General features: G+C 42.9%; 1 gene segment (V, D, J or C); it reads left to right on the top strand.

Annotated features, from left to right (window-relative positions):
• Positions 1 to 959, top strand: part of LOC137531553 (T cell receptor alpha chain constant-like) — a 32,374-nt gene extending 31,415 nt beyond the window's left edge. The window contains exon 6 of the C gene segment in view: positions 239 to 959.
• Positions 960 to 14,046: the final 13,087 nt, after the last annotated feature.

A 14,046-nucleotide genomic window follows, 5' to 3' on the forward strand; every position in this document is an offset into this window, starting at 1 on the left:
GAGGGGTGGGAATACATGTGGAAATAATTTTGGAAATTGTTCATACACTTGAACACAATGACATGTGAGTGGGTACAGTTCAGCAGTAATTTAGACATTTCACAGTTATTTTACAGGAAACAAAAATATGAACAAGTTATACTGTTCAGTATGCAATCATTGTTTCCATCTCAACATGCTAGCAATATTCTCTCTCTATTGTGGCATTATCTTAATCATATGTTTCTCTGCATAACAGGAACCGGTTTTCTGGAAGATCAGCGTAATATCATCAGAATTTCTACACATTTCTGCAGATACCATTATACTGTGTCCCCTTGAAATAGATGAAATGTGGAAAAGTACTTCTATAAACCTTCAGTTTGTACCAAAGCCACGTACTGTGTGCTGCCTGCAACTGAGTGTTTTAGGCAATGTATTATAGTGTATAAAAGTGAAAATATAAAGGGCTCGACTCACAAAAGGGTGCTAACTCAGTTAGCATGTCTAAACGCTTTGGCCGTGCTAACTAGGGTCCTAAGCAGTTAGCACGCCTAAAGCTTTTATTGATGGCGCGCAAAGTTTAGCACTGCCCATAGAGCAAATAACACCGCACCGGTGCAATGAAAACATTGCACCGCGTGCGCCTAAAACGTTGCACCGGGTGCTGCCGAAACGCCGCATAGTGAGATGTTTCGGGAGCACCCGGTGCAACCTTTTCATCGCACCTGGTGCACATTTCGCGCACTACGAGCAGTGGGAAACTTTATGCACCCTAAAGTTCTTTAGGCATGCTAAGGGGCTTTTAGGCGTGCTAACTAAGTTAGCACCCTTTTGTGAATCAAGCCCAAAAGTGTTAACATGTGCAGACAGAGGCAAACCTTTTACATGTACTCAGTTATACACCAAGTTTGGTTATATTAAATAGCTCGTATGCTTATTTATGCAAATGTTTTCATATTATGCAAAGCCTTCGTACAAAATTTGGTTTATTATACATTTTTCCTTTCTGTAGTTGAAATGGCAAATACAGATTTCCATGCTTGTTATTAAATATTGGGCTTGTGTTTCCTCTCAAGCTCATCCTTCACTGGACATTCATGAATGTTAATGTTATATTTGTATAAAATAGACACATATACAGTAATTATGAGTTATTTTATAACAGTGTGATTATATAGGACATACAAACAAATAAAGTTTTTATTTTAAAAACTATTACAGGTATTCGGGTGTTATTTTTTTCCCTAAATGTATGTTATTACATTTAGGCCTGGAACTCACTAGCAGCACTTTTCTTGTGATTTATGCTTGTGATTTGTAAAGCTGTTTCTAATGCAATGCTATGGCTATTTATTTTATTTTTTTTAAATCACATCCCTCTAGTGGGATCGCACACAAAGCATTACGTCATAAGCAAGAGCTTTTCAAATCACAAGCGCTTAGAAAAGAGCTGCTAGTGTGTTCCAGGCATTAAACTTGCTGTACATGTATCAATTTTTCTAATTCTCATTTTGAATTTGCTGCCAGCCACACATTTCCGAAAGTTGGAATGTCATGTCCTCTTTAACAATACCATCCAAGGCTGGGTTCACACTGAGCCTGATCACAAACCACCTGTTTGGTTCAGGCAGTGCAGTGTCGTCTCCGATGGTATTTTGTTGGAGTCCGAAGCTGCATTTCCACAACAGGCCTCTGTGGGAATCGCATCTGCTTTCCATACAGTGTTGAGGACTGACAGGTGTGAACAGATCCTATTAATAGCCTGACTTCCAGTTTTTGCATTTCACAGAGATCTGGCAAAATGGGCAAAAATGCCATATTTGTGTTGCACAGTGATCCAAGCCTAAATGTTGGGGACCTGAGAGATCATTACTGTAGTTTCAAAGTGAAATACTCTCCCATGCTAGTTCAGCACTCAACAGTTTGAAGGTTTCTTTGTTATAGTTCTGATTCAATAATGTGCCCACTAGTTTCAGTGAGAGGTCTGTGGGGGAATAGGGCTAGTTTGGCTCTTGGAGTCTTTTACTACTGAGCCACGCTGCTGTTGTAATATGTACAGTATGTAGTTTGGCATTTCTCTAACCATGCATAGTCATGTTTCCTTCCAAGTGCTTCCATTAGGAGTACCCTCTTTATATAGCAAATGCCTTACTGTGTGTCTCCCCCCCCCCCTAAAATAAGTGTCTCAGCTGTATCTCCCAGTTTCTAGGCTAAAATGCACCCAGGGCGAGGGTGCCAGGTATAGGTGCCCGCAGTATAGGTAGCCAGGCATGGGTACCCCAGTATAGGTAGCTGGCTATAGGTCCCCCCAGTATAGGTGCCACCAGTATAGGCTAGCTAGGTAGGCGCCCCCAGTATAGGTTAGCTAGCAAGGTACCCACAGTATAGGTTAGATAGGTAGGTGCTCCCAGTATAAGTTGTATAGGTAGGAGCCCCCAGTACAGGCTAGATAAGTAGGTGCCCCCAGTATTGGTTAGATTGGTAGGTACCCGCAGTATAGGTTATATAGGTAGCTGCCCCTGGTATAGGTTAGATAGGTAGGTACCCGCAATATAGGTTAGATGGGTAGCTTCCCCCAGTATAGGTTAGATAGGTAGGTTCCCACAATATAGGTTAGATAGGTAGCTGCCCCCAGTATAGGTTAGATAGGTAGGTACCCGCAATATAGGTTAGATGGGTAGCTTCCCCCAGTATAGGTTAGATAGGTAGGTTCCCACAATATAGGTTAGATAGGTAGCTGCCCCCAGTATAGGTTAGATAGGTAGGTTCCCACAATATAGGTTAGATAGGTAGCTGCCCTCAGTATAGGTTAGATAGGTAGCTGACCCCCAGTATAGGTTAGATAGGTAGCTGACCCCCAGTATAGGTTAGATAGGTAGATGCCCACAATATAGGTTACATAGGTAGGTGCCCCCCCATAATGGAGGGGGGAGTCAGACACAGGGAGGGCGGCCAGACTTCTCCCTCCCTTGCTCTCCCGGGCCGGCCTCCGTGCTCACCCCTCCGCTGCAGAGTTAGCACAGCAGAAAGCTTTGTAAACAGTGAGCAACTCACCTCCCTGCATTCCAATCACCGATCACTTGCCGCTGGTCTCCTCCTTTGCATAGCTGTGTATACACACTCTACTTCCTGCTAAACAGGAAGTAGTGCGTGTACACACGGCTATGCAGAGGAGGAGAGCAGCAGCAAGTGATTGGCGATTGGAACGCAGGAAGGTGAGTTGTTTAGAGTGCTTTCTGTTGCACTAACTCTGCAGCAGAGGGGGAGCATGGCGAGCATGGAGGGCGGCCCGGGAGAGGAAGGGTGGGAGAGGTACGGCCGCCCCAGCCGCGACTCCCCCTCCATCATGACACCTCCCCTCCTTCAGAGCTCAGGGTGGCTGCACGGCCCTAGAAACGGGCCTGCTCCCATATCACAAGTTCCCACAAAGTCCCTTATATAAAGTATATGAAAAGTAATACAGCTGTGTGTTCTGTTGGTCCAGATGATTCCACTCTCCTGTCTGTTTTTCATTTGTCAGCAAGCAGCAGACAACAAAGTGCACTTGTGGTAAGAACGAAAAAGACACACGCCTGACTCACGTCCCAGCTGCGGAAGTGGGCACAGGCGAGATTGTGATTGAGGCGGGGAACCGACCGAAACAAAACCATACATACCTGCTTCCTTCTGGAGTTGGCGGCATCCTGGTCTCTATGGTTACCTGGCCGTGTGTATTACATACACGCAGCCAGCCGTAACGCGTCGCTCCCCCATGTAACACAGGCATGGACGTCCCGTCAGTGTGTCTGCCTGCAAGGAGAGAAGAAGCCCGCAGTTTCTGCAGGCTGGATTAAATCACCTCGCATCAGGTGTGCCTGCCTGACTCTGTGCTGGTGAGTCAGGCTCGGTTGCTCAATCCGGTGGAAAGGTTCTTGAAGTTGACAAGCAGCATGGCCTGCCATAAGTGATGGAAGAGGATGAAAGGGGGCAGGGGAAGGGGTAGTGGTTGAGGCTTCAAGCCTGCGGCTTGAAGGGGCGGCTAATGCCATGTAAACTCTGCTGGTAGGGGTTACTTCAAGCATACCAATGCCATGTAAACCCTATGGGGGGCTGACTTTAGAGTGACCCTGAGATGAAAAATAATAAAAGATTTATACATACCTGGAGCTTCCTCCAGCACCCTCCGCACAAATCGCTCCCACACTGTCCTCCTCCACCTTCTTGGTTTCCCGTTAGCAGCCCCGTAAGTTTGGCCTGTTGGGGGGCACTGCCATGGCCGGGAGCACTCTGCATCTGTGCAATACTACTGCACAGGCCCAAAATGCTCCCAGCCACAGGAGCAAGACGGGAGGGCGCGCACAGCAGCAATGCGCATGCGCCGACTGGCCCCGACTTGACAAACTTAAAGGATACCCAAAGTGACATGTGCCATGATGAGATAGACATGTGTATGTACAGTGCCTAGCACACAAATAACTAGGGTGTGTTCCTTTTTTTCTTTCTCTGACTGAAAGAGTTAAATATCAGGTATGTAAGTGGCTGACTCAGTCCTGACTCAGACAGGAAGTGACTACAGTGTGACCCTCACTGATAAGAAATCCCCCTTTTTATCTCTTTTCTGCTAGGAAAGTGTTTTCTGCTAGGAAAGTGTTTTATAGTTGGAATTTCTTATCAGTGAGGGTCACACTGTAGTGAAGACAAGACAAGACATATAACATTTATATCGCGCTTTTCTCCTGGCGGACTCAAAACGCCAGAGCTGCAGCCACTAGGGCGTGCTCTATAGGCAGTATCGTTGTTAGGGAGACTTGCCTAAGGTCTCCTACTGAATAGGTGCTGGCTTACTGAACAAGCAGAGCCGAGATTCAAACCCTGGTCTCCTGCATCAGAGGCAGAGCCCTAACTATTACACCATCAAGCCACCACTTCTGTACTGTAGTCAGGACTGAGTCAGCCACTTACATACCTGATATTTAACTCTTTCAGTCAGAGAAAGAAAAAAAGGAACACAGCATAGTTATTTGTGTGCTCGGCACTGTACATACACATGTCTATCTCATCATGTCACATGTCACTTCGGGTATCTTTTAAGGGGTTGCTAAAGGGAGACCAAGAAGGCAGGGGAGGATGGTGTGGGAGCGATCCGTTGCAGAGGGGGCTGGAGGAAGGCCCAGGTATGTATAAATCTTTCATTATTTCTCATCTTTGGTACACTCTGAACCTGCCATGTAAACCCTTGCAATGTCAGAAAGTGTCATCTAGGGGCCCCCTTGTTTTGTTTTGTTTTTTTGCCCCAGGTCCCCATTTCAAATAGAACTGACCCTGGCTCCCCTGCTGAGTTGTTGCACCCTCCAAATCAGCATTGTCCTAATTTCTTACTTAACGTTAATGCCCAGGGATTATCCTGCACTTCATGGATACAAACTCATCATATAGAATGGCATAGGACCTGATGAGATGAGGCTGACTACAGAATGTAGTCTGCTACCTTCACAGTTTCAGTTTCATTTAGAAGAGTTTCATCTTCTAAATGTGGGGATTTGGTGTCATATTAAAAAGGAATTATTTGCCAGGTGTCTCAGCACTGTGCTGGGTCATCTGGGAAATGATTGATGGTTGAAACTAATCATTTACCTTTCAGTGCTTACACACATATTCCAGCAAAGCAAACAGAACAGTCACACAAAACAGTCAGCAGTTTGATATTACTCCAGTCTACAAAGTGTTAATCCAATCAAAATGATTGGTTAGGTAGTTGGTTGGTTGATCAATCAGTTGATTAAATAACAACTGAAGCGAGAAGGATATGGAGGCTGCCATATTTTTCTCTTTTTAAGCAAAACCATTTGCCTGGCTGCCATTCTGATCCTCTGCCTATAATACTTTTAGCCATAGACCCTGAACAAGCATGCAGCAGATCAGGGCCTCGATTCACAAAGCAGTGCTAACCTATTTAGCACGCCTAAAGACTTTGGGCGTGTTAACCAGGGTGCTAAGTAGGTTAGCACCGTTTTTTAAAATCACATCGTGCGCAAAGTCCCGTGCGCAAAACTTTGCGCGCGAGAAACATCGACGTTAAGATCGCACCTTATGGGACCTTATAGGCGAATCGGGTGCGCCGTTTTCAGCGCACCGCGATGTGACATTTCGCGCGCACCGCATTGTGTGTGCGCAAAGTTTTGCACGCGGGACTTTGCGCACGATGTGATTTTAAAAAAGTGTGCGCGCAAATTTTTTTTTTTTTACACGTGAAGAGGGGCTTTTCACAAGCGTGCTAACAGTTAGCACCGCTTTGTGAATCAAGCCCCAGATGTTTCTGACATTATTGTCAGATCTGACAAGATTGGCTGCATGCTTGTTTCTGGTGTTATTCAGACACTACTGCAGCCAAATAGACTAGCAGGGCTGCCAGGCAATTCTTATTTTTTAAAGGGACTCAGAGCTGAATTAAACAAAACGTTGTATACATACCTGGGGCTTTCTCCAGCACCATACGCTCCGATCTTTCCCACGTTGCCGTCCTCCGCTGCCCGAAGCTTCAGTACCGAGTCACCGCACTTCCGTCAGTAGGAGCCAGTGTACGCAGGAGAAGGGCGGCCCCTACGTATATCTCTCCAGTGACTGCTGGAGAGATACGCAAAGAGCGCACTTCTCTTACGTCAGACTGGCTCCGACTGACGGAAGTGCGGGAACCCGGTACCGAAGCTTCGGGCAGCGGAGGACGGCGGCGTGGGAGAGATCGGAGCGTATGGTGCTGGAGGAGCCCCAGGTATGTATAAAACATTTTATTTCATCCAGCTTTGAGTATCTTTAAAAAGAAATAAATAAGGCAGCCTCCATATTCTTTTCACTACAGTTGTCCTTTAACTGTGATCAATGGGATTTTTTAAAGTTTAATGTTTTCAATGTTTTCCTTTGTTTTAGTTCTTGGATGTTCTCTCACTTTCAGTATCAGACAGTTAAAAGAAATCTCCACCAAAAGAAGGAAAATCCTGTTTTGATGTCAAATAGACTAGCATCCAATTAGAGCATTTAGTCCCTTCTTTTATGACAGCTGTAAAATGATAGAATTTTACTTTTATCACATTGCCAACTATCACAGGGACAGAAAGAGAGAGAAAACCTGCTCAATAGGTACACAAACAACAATACAAAGCTACAGGAACGAATGGAGTAGCTTTCTAATAAGATTGTACCGTTGTCTGAAGAAATGAAACTACAGAACTAGGCCAGCCAAGCAGTGAATGGTTAAAAATGATGTGTACTGTACATTGATTGAGGTAATATTTGCCTGCCATGAAGTCTTCTCTAATGCTGGGTACACACGATACATTTTTCCGCTCGATAGATGGATCCGATAGATAATTTCCCGTCATGTCCGATATTCCTTTCGCTCGATTCTGCGCTCGATTTCTCATAGAAGTGAATGGAAAAAGATAAGAAAAACGAGCAAAAGATAAGAGAATCAAGCGCAGAATCGAGCGGAAAAACGATCGAGTGGAAAATCGAGCGGAAAAACGTATCGTGTGTACCCAGCATAACACACTTGGCCTGAATGGGATCTGTTAAACTTCCTCTCTCTGTGTTGGTGGTCAGTCCATGAAGTAAAGCTGTGAACCTGATCTGGGAACAGCTTGTGCTAGTGCTGGAAGACATTTTATTAACACCGTTTTTTTTATAGTGGACAGTACTCTAGCAGGATTCCTCTTTTACAAATGAAGTGTGTATAAAACAGAACCTTTTTTGTTCAAATGAATGGAGCAGCAGAATAGATAAAATACCAGTGATTAATTACATAAACACTGTGAATTGTTGAATGAAAATCAGCATTTGAAGTGTGTCAAAGTGCCCACAAATGATCCAATCTTTTTTGTCCAATCTTACCAAATCTATGTAGTAAAAGGGTAAACTGAGTGAATATATTGAATGGATACTTTAGGAAGTTACCTTATATTACATAGAAATTGTAAATAAAAATTAGAAAAAAAAGATTGGATCATTGGTGGGCACCTTGACGGGGATTTGCAACATTACTATTTGTCCATGGCCGTGTTTTTTTCTAGCAAGACAAAGATACTAGTTCAGCAGAACTAAGAGTTAACTTGGACCTCAAACTGACACCTTTGCTATACTCCTTGCCCCCATCACCACCAACATCAATAAACAGCACTGCTATGCTGAAACAGAGTAGCCTCTATAATATGCTCTGGTACACTTTCCCCTTTTGCAAATAATAAGGTGGATTTATTAAAACAGATACAAAGAAAATTAGGTGTGATTTGTTACCCAAAGGAAACAATCTGGTCTCTGCTGATTGGTTGCTCTTGGCAACTGCACCACTTTTCCTCCTGCTTTCTCAGCACGTCTTAATAATTCATCCTCACTGTCCTCCATTTACTCCTGATGTAATGAAATGCTTACTAGTGGAAGTCAACCTGTCCACGCAGAGAACATACAAACTCCATGCAGATAGTGCCCTGTCTGGGATTTGAACTGGGACTTAGCACTGCAAGGCGTGAGCACTAACCACTACACCATTGTGCTGCCCTATTGTTAATTCTTATTAGAGAAGTGGCAGTATGCAGCCCATTTACTTGCACAGTGGCCATGTAACACTATTAAAAGTGCTGGTCTGCTGCAAACTATAAAGCACGGTGTACGGCTCACCCACCACCGCTCTGCAGGGAAACCTATAGCGATTGCTACTACGAAAGTGGGGAAGGTTATGTGGCGATCTTAAAATGGCAATCTTCTTATACATTTGCTGTTATTCCCCTTATAATTGGTAATTGTCATATTATAGCAGCAATGGTGGGAAAAGTGACACACCCTTATAAAAGGGGTCATTATAATCTGCAGATAATCAAATACATACAGTGGCATAACTAAGGAGCTTGGGGCCCCAGTGCGAGTTTTACATGGGGCGCCAAGCACTCTATGGATATGAAACCCCAAAACCTACCAAGGACAGCTACAGTGTCAGAGAGGTGTAATAAGAGTAAAGAAACCTTTAGTTAAGGATTACTACTATTCAATGGACATGTAGAGGTGTTGATTACCTCTATCAATGAAAAGCTAACCAATGAAAAGCTAATAAGATGGATGAAGGAGGGCCCTGGTGCGGTCGCAACCTCTGCATCCCCTATTGCTCTGCCACTGAATATTATATATATATATATATATATATATATATATATATATATATATATATATATATATATATATATATATACACTGTATACATCCTAATTAGGCTTGAATGCATTAATTAGTGTGCAAAAGAGTAAAGAGTAAATGTAAATAAGCGTGTTTACATTGAGGAACAACCATATTACTAAACACACTGTACAACATGCAGATATTCTGCATATAATGAGCTACTATTCTGTTAGTTAACACATGTCAACAAGTGACACTTACATTATTGCACTTCAAAGAGAAAATACATTTTCCTTTTATGTATTTTCTGTCACATCGTCAGTCTCGTATATTGTTGATATCCGGCTTCCCACGCCGTTTCCTTGACGTCACACTTTCCAGTCAGACACTTTCCACTGCTGTCAGAATAAAAATAAAATGTAGGCCAACAGGTTCTTGAAGGGAAGTTGCACAGGTGTGATGGGCCAGCCTATTGCTCAGGAAACTGTTTTCAACAAAACTAGGCCAGCTTTGAAGCCTTCCTCGATTTGTAAACCACATTCTTTTCAAGGCTGCCAAGTTAAAAATACAGACCAAACAGTCGTACGTGAGCAACAGGATGTGCATCACAAGCGAATGTGTGTCACAGGTGGGCAACCACAGTGACAGAGAAGTGTGCCATGTCTTTGTGGTAGCACACAACAATGCATGTAACGTCAACAATAACATCATGTAAATGACAGATATATTATTCTTGGTAATACATTACCGGCTTGTATTTACACTATTCTGAAGACTCATCTGTCTTGTACATAAATGCAGTTTACTTGTCCTGGGTATGATATTGAAATAATTTCATAGGTCCACTGATTATCATGATGAGGAACAATAGTTACACGGAATGTACTGCAGTTCAACTTATTTACTGCACTTAACCTATTTAAGACTGTATTAGGCTTTATTTACATTTAAGATATGGATTGGGACTTTGCAGATTTTGCATCCAAATTGTCACTACATGAAATAATGCTAGATGAATTGGGATCAGATCATTGGAAGTATTTTTAACCTATACATGGTGGTTTATCCATCAAATTTAATGAGAACACCCGCATTACTTAGCATGATGTATAAAATTCTGGCCAACACTGCCACCTATGTACCTGAAACAGAATTGCATTAGATGGATATGCATATTGTATGTTGGTAATGCTTTGCTAAAGAGAACTGAGGTCATTACCATGGGCTTAACCACAAATCACAGGGCCCCCCAGCAAAACTTGCCTACCCCTGGCCGGTAAGTTCTCGCCATTTCCCTTGCCTACCCCTGGGGACCCTCAGAGCCTGGGGTTCCATCTTGCAAGGGTCATAAAAACACAACTGCACAATATCTGCTCAGTAGTCATCTGAATTAATCAATCAGTTGGATCGGCCAAAATCAGCTGTTGACATTTCCATTAGCCGATCAGTAAAACTTGACCCGAGCCTAATAGGTAACTGTAAGAAAAGCGGTAAATACCTCATAAAGTACAATTTATTGACTGCTGCCCATTGTACTGTATATGTGCCTTACATTATAGTGTCAAGTCAAAAAACTGCATTTGTAATGAGTGAAGCAGTACATTTTTCCTTCTGAGTATTTACCATTTTCGGAGTCTCTGAGCAACATTTTCCCAAATCCTGTCAATGCCAAAACAAGTGCAGCTAGACTTTTTTTCAAGCTCCTGATATCATTAGTCCAGTTCCAAGTCACTAATTCACATGGTGGTTCACCTTCTGCTGTGCTCACCAAATGCACTTCTGTTGGAATAATTCATCTTTAAAATAGTTTTTTTTTTCTCACCTAAAAGATATGATTGAGTATAGAGAAATGATTGGATTCACCTTCCAGAATACATTAACCTGCAGAAGACAGAGAGATTCAGCACTCCTCTTCTGGCGTCCTGTACAGGACTATGGCCAGGGAGGCCACTGATCAAGCTAAGGGCCTGAGCCCACTGAAGCAGTTGTGTCCGCTTTTCAGTTAAACAATGTTAGAGATTATAAAAAGCAGACAGAACTGGATAAAATTGCATCAGTGGGCTCAGGCCCTAATGAGAAAGAACCACTAAGTAAAGTTTGAATTGGCATTGCAAACACCATGACAATGCTAAGTGGAATTGAGAGTTGCACAAATGGGCAGCCTGGGTTAGGTGCTCAAGAAAGTTCCAGAAGGCACAAGCAGGTAGCACTTGGTATTAAGTTTAGAGGTAGAACTGGTAGAATTTTAGAATATTAACTATAACGTTTATTTTAAAGCAAACCTTTACTTAAAGCACATCAGAAAAATGTTAAAACTTTAAATTTAAAAACATGGGGGTTGATTCACTATCACTATAGCTCCCCTTTCTGCACGCTTAGCATGCCTTATTAGAGTTAACGAGTGCCTTATCCGAGTTAAGGGGCTCAATTCACTAAAGTGTGATAACAGTTATCACGTGTTAAAGCTTTTCACGCGCAAACGCGCATGTAAACCATTGTGCGCATGTTACCCATGAAAAGTTTAGCGATCGCGTGATAATTTTTATCGCGTGTAAAGCGTTGCACTTCACGTGATAAGCGCGCTTTTCAGGTGATAATTACGGCGTTAAGCAGCCAGAGTTTGGTACTGATATCAGCAATGGTGCTGTGAAACATGTTAGTTAATTCAATATGGCGTAATTCATTGCGCGTGATATTCTTTACGTGCACAGTGTAATTTAGTTTCCTGCTGTTTTCAATTGGACCATTTAGTGTGTGTATATAAAAGGTTATTTTTGAGGGGGGTTTTGTTCTATGCTGTTCGCGCACAAAGTTTGAAGCGCATCACGTGATGTGCTGTGTGCAGTTATAACACGCGCGCAAAGTCGTTAGTTATCGCATGCAAAAGCGCTTATCACAGCCGTGATAAGTGTTAGCACGCTTTAGTGAATCGAGCACAAGGTGGCTTATCAGACTTAGCATGCCTTTATATCCCTGCACTTTGATTGGCCCAATAGGCTGCCTGTCAAGTTTCCTGTCAAGTCACTGGAAGCCTATTGGCTCAATAAAAGTGCGAGGATAACGTACTTTAAAGTGATTGGATCCGCAGGGGCTCAGGGCAGGACGAGTGGAGCTCTCATCATTGCCAATTAGCAGGTAGAGATGGGCCGAACCTCCGATTTTAGGTTCGTGAACCCGGTTCATGAACCTACCGCGAAAGTTCGGTTCGCGTGAACTTTCGCGAACCGCAATAGACTTCAATGGGGAGGCGAACTTGGAAATTTAGAAAAAATTATGCTGGCTACAAAAATGATGGAAAAGATGTTTCAAGCGGTCTAATACCTGGACGGAGACATGGTTGAGTGGGATACACATCAAAAGTCTCAATAAAAAAACCTAGATTTGACGCAAACCACTGTTTTAAGGTCAGAAATCACATTGAATGTTGAATTGCAGGCCTAAACTGCTTTACAACATCTTGCATGTGTATACATCTATTAGGAAGTGTAATTCCTTCTCCTCCCTCTCCTCCTCCGGAGGAGGATCTCATCTTCCAGGGATTTGTAGGATGTCAAAAGCACGCTCACATACATTGGCCAGGAATCAAACCCAGGTCAACTGCTTGGAGGGCAGCTATGCTCACCACTATACCACCAACACTACAGGCTGAAGCCCATCGGCAAGTGGTTAAAGAGCAAGGAAACGCTGAAAGGGAGGGAACCCATGGATCAGGCCCTATACATTGCGTTAGACAGGAAAAACCCTCCAGTGACCCGGGGGGGACAGTTATGTTCAGAAAGTTAAAGAAAGTTACTTAAAGAGACTCTGTAACAAAATGTTCAGCCTTATTTCTTCTATCCTATAAGTTCCTATACCTGTTCTAATGTGGTCTGTGTTACTGCAGCCTTTCCTAGTTGCACAGTGGCTGTATTATCTCTGTTATCTGTTATCTAATCTAATCTTCTTTCCTCTGACGGCTTTGTCGGGCTCAGGCACTCAAACAAGAATGTGCAGCTCTTCTTGTTATAGGCAGAAGCTATACACACCCTCTCCACGCCCCCTGCAGGCTCTGTGTGAGTCACAGACTGAGCTCCTCTCAGCCTATCACATGCCATGTCTTTTGTTTGTAAACACTGCCTAAAACTGGCAATTACAAGCCAGGATTGCAGCAGGGAGTGTCAGAAACAGCACAGAGGGGCCCAGGAAAACATAATGAATAGAATGGTATGCTTTTTATTGTTAACATTTTAGAGTACAGATTCTCTTTAACCACCACATGTGAGTTGACCAACCTACAGATGAAGGTTTTGGCTCAGTTTTATTTCTCTCTCTCTCTCTCTCTCCATTTAAGTGTCCTTATTATAGTGCCCCCATTTAAAGTGCTTCGGTTAAAGTGGCACTATGGCGAAAAATTTTAAAATTTAAAATATGTGCAAACATCGATAAATAAGAAGTACAGTTTTCCCAGAGTAAAATAAGCCATAAACTACTTTTTTCCTATGTTGCAGTCACTTACAGTAAGTGGTAGAAATCTGGCAGAAGTGACAGGTTTTGGACTAGCCCTTCTCTTCATAGGGAATTCTCAGCAAGGCTTTTATGATTTATAAAGATATTCCCTACAAAAGATTTAAACAATGATGCTGGCCAGCTTCCCTGTTTTTTGGCAGTAGGACAGAGCAACTGCCATTCACTAAGTGCTTTTGAAAATATATAAACCCATGAGAATCCCCCAATAAAGAGGTGGACTAGTCCAAAACCTGTCGCTTCTGTCAGATTTCTACTACCTACTGTAAGTGACAGCAACATGGGAGAAAAGTAGTTTATGGCTCATTTTACTCTGGAAAAATTGTACTTCTTATTTGTTTATGGTTGCACATATTTAAAATTTTTCGCTGTAGTGCCCTTTTAAGTGCCTCCATTTTTACTTTTCTCCGTGCAACAGCCCTG

Source organism: Hyperolius riggenbachi, chromosome 1 (genome assembly GCF_040937935.1).
Source record: "Hyperolius riggenbachi isolate aHypRig1 chromosome 1, aHypRig1.pri, whole genome shotgun sequence".
Taxonomy (NCBI): Eukaryota; Metazoa; Chordata; class Amphibia; order Anura; family Hyperoliidae; genus Hyperolius; species Hyperolius riggenbachi.